Below are 10130 nucleotides of genomic sequence, written 5' to 3'. Positions count from 1 at the left end.
TAACAGTTAAAACACGATTAAGGATATAACAGGCTATGGCAACAGCCTCGGCCCAGAACACCACAGGAAGTTTAGCGTCTGCCAGCATAGTCCTGGCGCCTTCGATTAGAGTTTTGTTCTTCCTTTCATCTACCCCATTTTGTTGTGGAGTATATGGTGCTCTAAACTGATGTTCAATCCCTTTCTGCAAACAAAACATCTCCATTTGGTAGTTCTTAAACTCTTTGTTGTTATCACTTGTGATGAACTTTACCTTTCTCCCAACAATATTTTCCACCTTGGTAATCAAGTTAATTACCAACTGAATTGTTTCATCTTTTGCCTTCAGAAAATAAACCCATGAGTAACGCGGGTAATCATCGGTCACAACCAAACAATATGACGTTCCACCTAGACTTTTGACATTTATGGGACCAAAAAGATCCATGTGGAGCAAATCCAAAGGGGTGACAATTGAGTTAACCCTCTTGGAGTGATGTGGTTTCTTGTGCTGCTTTCCTTTCTTGCATGACAAACATTGATCTTCAAAGTTGAAGTTCTTTAAAGGAACCCCAAGTACCAGCCCATTCTTAACAATGTAGTTCATCTTACGAAGATGAATATGACTCATTCTTCGGTGCCACAATTCTGACTCAGACTCTGTTGCTTTTGACAGTAAACATGACTCTTCCGTCGTCATCTCGGTTGACCGCATGTCCATTACATATGTATTCTTTTCTCTTGGAGCTTTCATCACAACCCAGGTTTCAGGAATCTTGAAACCAGGATAAAGCACAAGTGCCTCATCTTTTGTAAAATGCACGGTATATTGTTTGTCACAGATATGAGATTCACTCAACAGATTGTGCTTTAACTCTTCCACAAAATTAACCTTCTCCAGCTTGATTCTCCCATTTGCAACAGTACCAATTCCAGTAATTATCCCTCCACTTTCTCCTGCAAAACTAACCCTTCCTCCTTGAACAGTCTTCCAATCACGTAACATTTTCTTGTTAACTGTCATGTACTGGGAACAACCACTGTCTACAACCCACATGTTGTTTACAGTCCTGCTCGATTGTTCCTGCACAATTAAAGAAATGAATTAGAAGCGGGGGACCCAAGACCTTCTGGTATTGGGTTGGTCAAATCTGTTAACCGGCATCCAATTCCTTGGTTGCCCAAAGTTCTTTTGAGGAAAGTTTCCATTTGATATGAAAGGAAAATTTCTAAAACATTGATTATGAGGCCATCCATAAATCCTTGAGTTTCTAGCATTAATTGATTCATAATTACCTGATCTGTGATTAATTGGGAAAAAACGAGGTAGGTTTCTTTGAAATCTTGAATTCGTCCAATGATTCAGGTTGGACGCGTTGGTGTTCTTTCCAGCATTGGTTTTAGAGTTTGATTTATTCTCAGTTTTAGTTGGCCTCATATTTCTAGATTTTGTCCATTTCAGAGGATAGTTATTGACAAAGTGTCCTATCCTGTTGCATCTAAAACAACTCTTGTTCGAATTATTTGTGTTCCTTTGAACGTACGTATCGAAAGTTGCTGCAGTCGATGAGTGTGTTACTATCGGTTTTTCTCACATAGGGGGGAACAAATGGGTTTAAAGAGGATTTCTTTTTATCAAACTCGTAATCCTCCTCCCGTTTGAGTAACACAACTTCATCTTTCATCTCAACTAATTCAAAGGTTTTGTCTGAATTTGATGAAACAGGACTTGTGACATTAGAGCTTGTCTGGATAGCCTCATTCATATCAACATCGGTGTTGTTTGAATGGACCTTAATTGGTACTGTCAGATCAATTTCCACAAAAATGGATTGCTGATTACTAGGATTATAAGTATAATTATTATTGAACGGTGGTGGAACTTCTGTGTATCCAATTCCCCCTTTGTAAATTGGGGAACGTTGAACACTCAGAATAAGATCAAGCATCACAGATGAATTCCTAAATTGTTCAATTTTCCTGTTCAATTCCACCATTTTTACTGGTAATCAGCTATCTGTTTATCTTTTTCAGCTATCAGTTTGGTCTTTTCTTCTACAACTTCAGAGCTAAGATCAATGACTTGCATTTTTTCAGCTAGGGTGGCCTTAAGGCTTCTTATGTCTTTTTTCACTAGCTTTTATTTTTACCGAGTAGCTATTTTCTTTATTTTTGGAATAATGATGTTCTTCTTTTAATATTTTTAATTCTTTATCCAAACTACCATACTGATTGGTTAAAGCCTTTAATTGATCAGACAGTTTTTCACATTGTTCACAATGAGATTCAGAACATACCTCTGAGAGCTGATCGTTCACTTATGCCATGTACGCTTGATTCTCCACTGATTCTTTGCCACATCTTTCATTCTCGATGTTCACCAGATTTTCTTGTTCAATCACCCTCAACTTGTATATTCCAATTATACACACCGTTCCGTTGAAGCACTATGGCCTTGACTTCATTTCCACTTCCATTCTGTTGAGTAGGCCTATTCTGACTTCGTTCGACTCTTTCATTTGTACACTCTCTAGCAAAGTGTCCATTTTGTTGACAGTTGTAGCAGCAAACCTTTGACTTGTCGAACCCTGGTCTCTCTCCAACGAACTTTCTACCAGTCTTCTTCATAAACCTCTTCACCCTTCTTACAATCATTGCCATTTGCCACTGCAGATCCATTTCTTCCATGTCATCGGCATCTATCTGATCATATTCCTCATCCAAGGTTGTAGGATCGACTATCTTTCCTTTGATGTAATTCTCATAAGAGGCAATGAAAGAGGCATAAAGAGCAATTTTTTGTTCAGCTGATTTCACACTCACAGGAATCTGTGAGTAATTATTGCTAGAAGCACTGGATGAGGAGTTACCAGCTGAGGACTGAGGTTTTGATGGACTACTTCCACCCGCAACAAAGCATATGTCTCCATCCATATTCATCACCACATGACCATCTTGAGTAGATTTTGGATCGCCTCCTGAGTAATACGCATTCGATTCTGATTTAGAGCTTGAGTTTGGTGACCCTTTTGCACCATACATTCCCAGATCCTAAACCTGATCAGTAGGAGTCTCTTTCCTTATCATATTTAGCTCATATTTACGTAACTTGTTGACCACCGTTTCCAATTCAAAGGTTTCAAAATCTTTATCATCTCTTATCAAGACTGTGTATAATTCCCATTTGGGTGGTAGAGCATCCAGTAGTTTTTCTACAATTTCTGCCTTTGTGTACTTTATGGTGTAGTTGTTCAATTCTGTCATCAGGTGATAGTATCTTGTGATTATGTCATCAAGTGATTCATTCTTAAAGTACTTGAACACCGAGAATTGAGTTTTCAACAGTTTTGACTTTGAATTTCGAATTCCAACGTTTCCTTCATAGCGATTCTCTAGTGCTTCCCATAATTCTCTAACAGTCTTGTACTTTTTGAAAGTATGTAGAATCTCTTGAGGTAGTGCCATGGTTATGGCTGCTGTTAGGACATGAAATGTCATGTGTATGTCCCCAGTTCTATCAGGATGGTTCGATATGAAAATAACGATCGTGAAACCAAGTTAACGGACTGAAAATGTCAAAAGAAACTGATTCGATCGAATCAGTGACTGATTCGATCGAACCAGGACTCATTCGATCGAATGAGATACTCATTCGATCGAATCAGTATACGATATATAAACGAAACTTAGGAAATTTCACAAGGGAGAGCACACATTACACACAGTCACGAACCTGCTACTGCCGAAAATCCTCTCTGCCAATCTTCGTCGTGTCGGTCTTTTCCTCCGTCCCTAGGTGTCAAACCGTCTTAGGAATCGTAACCGTGCGTTGTTGATCACCACCGAATCGCCGTGTTAGAGGATTCCGCACTCTAACACGTTGCCCCGTGAATCGTTGGGAAACCGTGTCCCGCACCGGTCCGACAAAGTGGTATCAGAGCCTTTGGTTCTTGATTCACGTTAGATTCGTGGTGAAATTCGTGTTTTTCTCGCGAAAATCGTAATTTTTGCCGGAAAATTCCGAATTTTTGGTGTTTTTGATCTTGGTGTTCGTCGTGTTCTTGTCAAAAACTGTTAAAATTGTCATATTTTGGTGTTTTGATCTTAGAATTGTGTGTTAAAAGTTCGAGTTTCGTCAAGAACGTTCTTCGCGTTCTTCGTGTTCTTCGTATTTTTGGTGGTTTTGATCCGTTTTTTGGTTGGTCTTAAGTTGTTTTTGTGTTACAAGTCATATTTCGATCTTAATTTGCCTCTTGATCTTTCAAAATTCGTGTTTATTGATTCAAAATTCGAAAATCCGTCAAAATCTTCTAATTTTAGAATTTCCAGAAATTTCGATCGAACCAGTCTATTTTTGGAACTCATTCGATCGAATAGCCTTCCTATTCGATCGAACAAGTTTAAACTTTGACCGAATCAGTTTTTTCCCGCCGAGAATTACTCCTAGTTCATTCGATCGAACCAGATTTGTTCATTCGATCGAATTAGTCACCATTCGATCGAATAAGTTTTTTATTCGATCCGCCGATTCGATCTTTGTCTTATTCGACTGTCAGAACCCGTTCGATTGAACCAGAAACTCTTTCGATCGAACCTCTCAACCCATTCGATCGAACCAGATTCACATTCGATCGAATAACTTTCAGAAGATCAGATCTGTATTTCAGAGAGACATTCGATCGAACCAGAACACATTCGATCGAATAGGTCACTCATCCGATCGAATCAAACCCATTCGATCAACAGTTCAACGTTAAAGCAAAGAAACAAAGATGGCTGCAAGTTCGAGTACCAACAAGAGGATTCAATCGATTCTCGAAAGTGATTCTGAATCGGGAAGCTATAACAAGCCACCAAAGCTAATGACTTTAAACGATTTTACAACCTGGAAGACAAGATTTCAAATTCATATAACAGGTGTAAATCCTGGACTTTGGGAAGCTGTTCAGACAACTTGGGTGCATCCGACAAATGATGATGGTGAGACTTTGAGTTACTTTAGGCTGTCTGAAGATCAAAGGATAGCCTTTGATGCTGAGAAGAAAGCCTTCTCGTTACTGTCACAAGCACTTTCAAGCGATCTCTTCCATCAGTTTAACCAGTTTACAACAGCGTCAACTCTTTGGAACGCACTGGTTGAACGATGTGAAGGATCTGACTCACTTAGAGAAATTCACGCACGGGAGCTCAAGCGTGAATTTGATTTGTTTGGTCCAGAATCGGGAGAAGACATTGAATCGTTACTGTCGAGATTCTATCATCTAATGTCAGAACTCAAGTCCTATAATGTCAAAACAACAGGGACTGAAAAGGTTAGATGTCTTGCTCAAGGACTTCCAACCAGCTGGAACACCTTCCTGACAGTAATGAGAAGAAGTCATCAGCTGGAGACGATTCTCCTGTCTGATTTTATTAAAGAAATCAGACAAGAAGAGGCTGAACTAAGAGCCTCCTCCAGAAAACCGAGATCAACTTCTGACAAATCACTCTACATGTCAAAACCTCCTATGTCAGATTCAACTGATCATCCTCCGATGAAGACCGCTTTTGTCTCCTCAACGTCAAATCAATCAAAGGGGACTGAAACGAGATCTTCCGTCCCATCATCAACTTCTGGAAATTCAAGTACTAACTCCGGACCCAAGTCAACGGAGAAAGCAACGTTGAATACTGAAGGCTTGGGAACAGTAACAGTGGAGGTTGCCAAAGAACACATGGCAACTCTAGGCACGATAATTGAGTCCTACAGTTTAATGGTGGCGGGTAAGCTAGGAAATAGTCATCTGGACAGTGATGACTATGAACAGCTTGACGAAGATGATATGGAACGCATAGACATTATGTGGGCTCTTGGCAGTGCGTTCCGAAGGGCCAGAAAGTGGACGAAGAAAACAGGTCAGGCCCTCTCAATAAACAACAAATCCAAGTTCGGCTTTGATAAAAACAAAGTAAAATGCTACAACTGTGGCGAACTTGGTCACTTTGCCAAGGAGTGTTCGAAGCCAAGAAGGGAAGGTCACCAATATCCCTTCCGAACCACTTCATCATCATCCACTCCTGCTGAAGCTGCTGCAACTGTCAACCTTGAGAGACAACTGGTCCCTCAAAATCAAACCGCAGCAAACAACGTCAACATCAACAATGAAACTGCTCTTGCAGTTCAAGGGGATGAAGGCGAGACATGGAACTTCAGCATCAACATGGCTGATGTCACAATAGTAGATGGAAACTCTGAAACCGAGTCTGTTGTTTCCTCGACCAATGAAGAATATATTGTCGATGAACCAGCTGCTGAAGTCCATGAAGAAGAACCTGAGGTTGAAGTGGTATCTTTGGAGATTAAGGAGGATCACGATAAAGAGTCAAATGTTCCTCAAATATCTCCATGTTCGACAATTCCCGCAGAGGCTGCTAAAGTTGAAGAAGTCAACGAAGTAGAGTCTAAAGCAACTTCTGCATCGTTTCTGGAAAAAGCTGGGAATCTTTGCTTTGCATTCATGGCAGAGACATCAAATGCCAAGGTAAGTTCTAACCCATCAACTCCCAAACCAGAAAATGTTAAATGTTTAAAATGTGAATTGTATGAACAAGAAATTCAATCTCTAAAAGAGAGAATTGAAGATCTCGAGGCTTACAAACAAGCAGCCTCAAGATCTTTAATGGAACTGACTGACGCGCTTGCACAGAATAAGGCTTGGAAGCAGAAAGAGTCTGCTTTTAAAGAAAAGATTGATAGCCTTAAGCGTCAGAACAAGGAACTTGAAATATGTGTTCTGAATCAACAAGATTCTATCAATTTTCACATAAATAAGAATAATGTTTTGAAAAAAGAATTGGAAAACTTGAAAGCTGATTTTGAATCATTGAATTTCAAATTAAAAAGTTACTCAAATTCATCTTATTTATTAGAACACATCATTCCCGAGTTCCGAGGCAAAAAGGAAAAAGGCGTGGGATATAACTATGTCCCACCCCCGATCCTGAATCAATTTGCAAGCACACCAGGAGCTGTGCCGGATGATGAATCAAATGATTATATACCCGAGGACACAAACCAAATTTCTAAGTCTAAGGGAAAAGAAGTCATTGACCCGGCTCCTGAGTCCAAACAAAATGTTGTTGCCACAGACTTAGGTTCCACAACTAAGTCGGGCCCACCACCATCTAAGTCAAAGGCAACAACAACAAGAAATTCTCAGAAGAAAAAGTTTAATCCTAAATCTGAGAAAGTCTATGTGGAACATAGTACCCAGTTTGTAAAGGAGGGTAACGTTAATGAAAAACATAATTTCCCAAAACACCCTCCTAGACAAACTACACCCCAAAATGTCAAATCCAGGGGGTACTATGATAACAGACAAAACCAGAGTTATTTCTCTCCACCAAGTCAAAGGGGGAGAAACTACTGTTTTTCGTGTGGAGAGGTAGGGCATATAGCAAGATTTTGCTATAAGTACACGGATCCTAAGCAGTACATATCGACTCCGGATCCGAGGTATGCCAAGTCACCTCCTAGGAGGCGACCGACCATTGACGTTCAAGGTCAAGAACGGTTTCACACACCGAGGTCGGTTTCTCCTCGGAAACCTCTGCCAACCTCACCACACCAATCCCCAAACCCCTCAGATCCAAATGTTTCCACTTCGACAAGTGAAACTCAGTCTTCAACCATCTATCTCAAACATGTTGAGAAGAAGACTGACTTTTGGAAACCAAAGAAAACTAACACTGTTGACAACAATGTCAAACCAGAAAACAGTGTTAATGAGGGTAAATGGATTGAATTGTACATTCGTGATGAAAATGGAAAACCCAAGACCGTAAGGGCTTGGGTTTCCAATGATATTTAAACCCTTTTGTTTTTGTGTGCAGGTTGCTCTATATGATCCAAGATTCAACATGTGGATCATAGACTCAGGAGCTTCCAGGCACATGACTGGAAACATGAATCTCCTTTCAAGTGTCAGACAAATAAAAGGAGGTGCAGTTTCCTTTGCAGGAAATCAAGGAGGTTATATCACGGCCCAAGGAATTGTCTCTAATGGGCGAATTTCGTTTGAGAAAGTTAATTTCATCAAAGAGTTGGAGAACAACCTGTTGTCGATAAGTCAAATCTGCGACAAAGGTTTCAAAGTTATGTTTGACACCGAGATTGCCACATCTTGGCTAAGGATTTCAACTTTCCTGAAGACAAGGTTTTAATGTCAGCTGCACGCCAGAGTGATCTCTACATTCTGGATATGGCTAAGGCAGGGTCATCGTCTCCAACGGCGACATGTTTTGTGTCCAAGGCATCCGAACGTGATACTGTCTTATGGCATAGACGGATGGGACACATAAATGTCAGGAACATGAACAAGCTTGTGCACAACAGACTAGTTGAGGGAGTTAATCTGAGAAGCTTTCGTCTCCCTGATTCGTGTGTGCAGTGCAAAGCAGGAAAGCAAATAAAAAGGTCCCACAAGTCTAAGAGTTTCCACTCGATTGATATTCCGTTGGAACTCCTTCATATGGATCTTTTTGGCCCAATAAGCGTCAAAAGTATCTCTGGGCACTCATACTGTCTAGTGGTTACTGATGAATATTCTAGATTCTCTTGGGTGTTTTTCTTGAAAGTAAAATCAGAAACGTTTGGATGTATACAACTGCTGGTTACAACTATTGAGTCTCAATACAATCTGAAGGTTCGAAGAATGCGGTCAGATAACGGTACAGAATTTAAAAATGCGAATGTTGAAAATTTCTGCAAAGAAAAAGGGATCGTTCAGGAGTTCAGTGCTCCATATGTTCCACAAATGAACGGGGTTGCTGAAAGGAAAAATCGTACGTTAATCGAGACAGCAAGAACAATGTTAGCCGACTCAGTGTTACCTGTTACGTTTTGGAGTGAGGCAATTGCCAACGCCTGTTTCACATTAAATCGGGTAGGAATTGTCAAGCGCCACGACAAGACAAGTTTCGAGCTTCTTCAACGACGAAGGCCTAACTTAGAGCACCTGGAACCATTCGGAGCTCTTTGCACGTTACTTAAAAGGCACGTTGATAATAAGTTCGAGGAGAAGATTATCAAGGGTTATTTTCTGGGTTACAGCGTACCTCTCAAAAGGGTCTTCAACAGAACAACAAAATTAGTTGAAGAATGGTACCATGTCGATGTTCAACGCTACACAGAACCAGCCAAGGGGACAGGAGAAGACTGGTTGTTTGATTATGACAAATTGTTCAAGTCTTTCAATCTGTATGAGATTGCTATTCAAATGATGTATGAGGCGCAAAATGCACCTCCTGATGAATCTTTGCAATCTTCAACTCATCCTGGTCCGTCATCATCTTCCTCCACAGAGTCTAGCGATCAAGTTCAAGAATCTTCCGAATCTGAATCTGAAGATGAATCTCCAGCAGATGATGTACAATCGGCACCAACTCAGGTTACTTCACAACCTTCATCGTCAAATCAAGAAGTGCCGAATGCAGATCAGCCTCTAACGTCTACTTCAGAGGCACCACAATCCGCTCCAGTTCCTGAGCCGAACTTAACTAACTTGGAACAAAATGTTGTCGTTCCTGACAATCCGGTTGTTAGGACTGAACGTGATCATCCACAAGACAACATTATAGGGGACATTCAACAGGGTGTCAAAACTCGTCGACAGCTGAATTTTGGTCTCTACACAGAAATGATGGAGTCAGGATCAGTTGCTCTTAATGCCCATGAATGCTTCTTAGCACAAGAAGAACCACACAGCACCACCGATGCTCTGAAAGATCCCAACTGGGTCTCAGCCATGCAAGAGGAATTATTGCAGTTTAAAAGACTTGGTGTGTGGAAGCTGGTGGATCTCCCCAAAGGACAGAAGAAAATTGGCACTAAGTGGGTACTAAAATGTAAACGTGACGATCGTGGAGTGATTGTTCGCAACAAAGCCCGCCTGGTGGTCCAAGGGTTTAGGCAAATCGAAGGCCTAGACTACAATGAGGTATATGCTCCGGTTGCTCGTTTGGAGGCAATCCGGATGTTCTTGGGGTATGCATCTTTCAAGAAATTCAAAGTATATCAAATGGACGTCAAGAGTGCCTTTTTGTACGGTCACATCGAAGAGACCGTATATGTGGCACAACCTCCAGGTTTTGAAGACCCATATCACAAGGAC

The sequence above is a fragment of the Bidens hawaiensis genome, unplaced genomic scaffold (genome assembly GCF_021521415.1).
Source record: "Bidens hawaiensis isolate Kalapana, Puna unplaced genomic scaffold, B.hawaiensis_p1.1 tig00419376_1, whole genome shotgun sequence".
In the NCBI taxonomy this organism is placed as follows: domain Eukaryota; kingdom Viridiplantae; phylum Streptophyta; class Magnoliopsida; order Asterales; family Asteraceae; genus Bidens; species Bidens hawaiensis.
The sequence above is the reverse complement of the archived record's forward strand: the minus strand, read 5'-3'. Positions refer to the sequence as shown.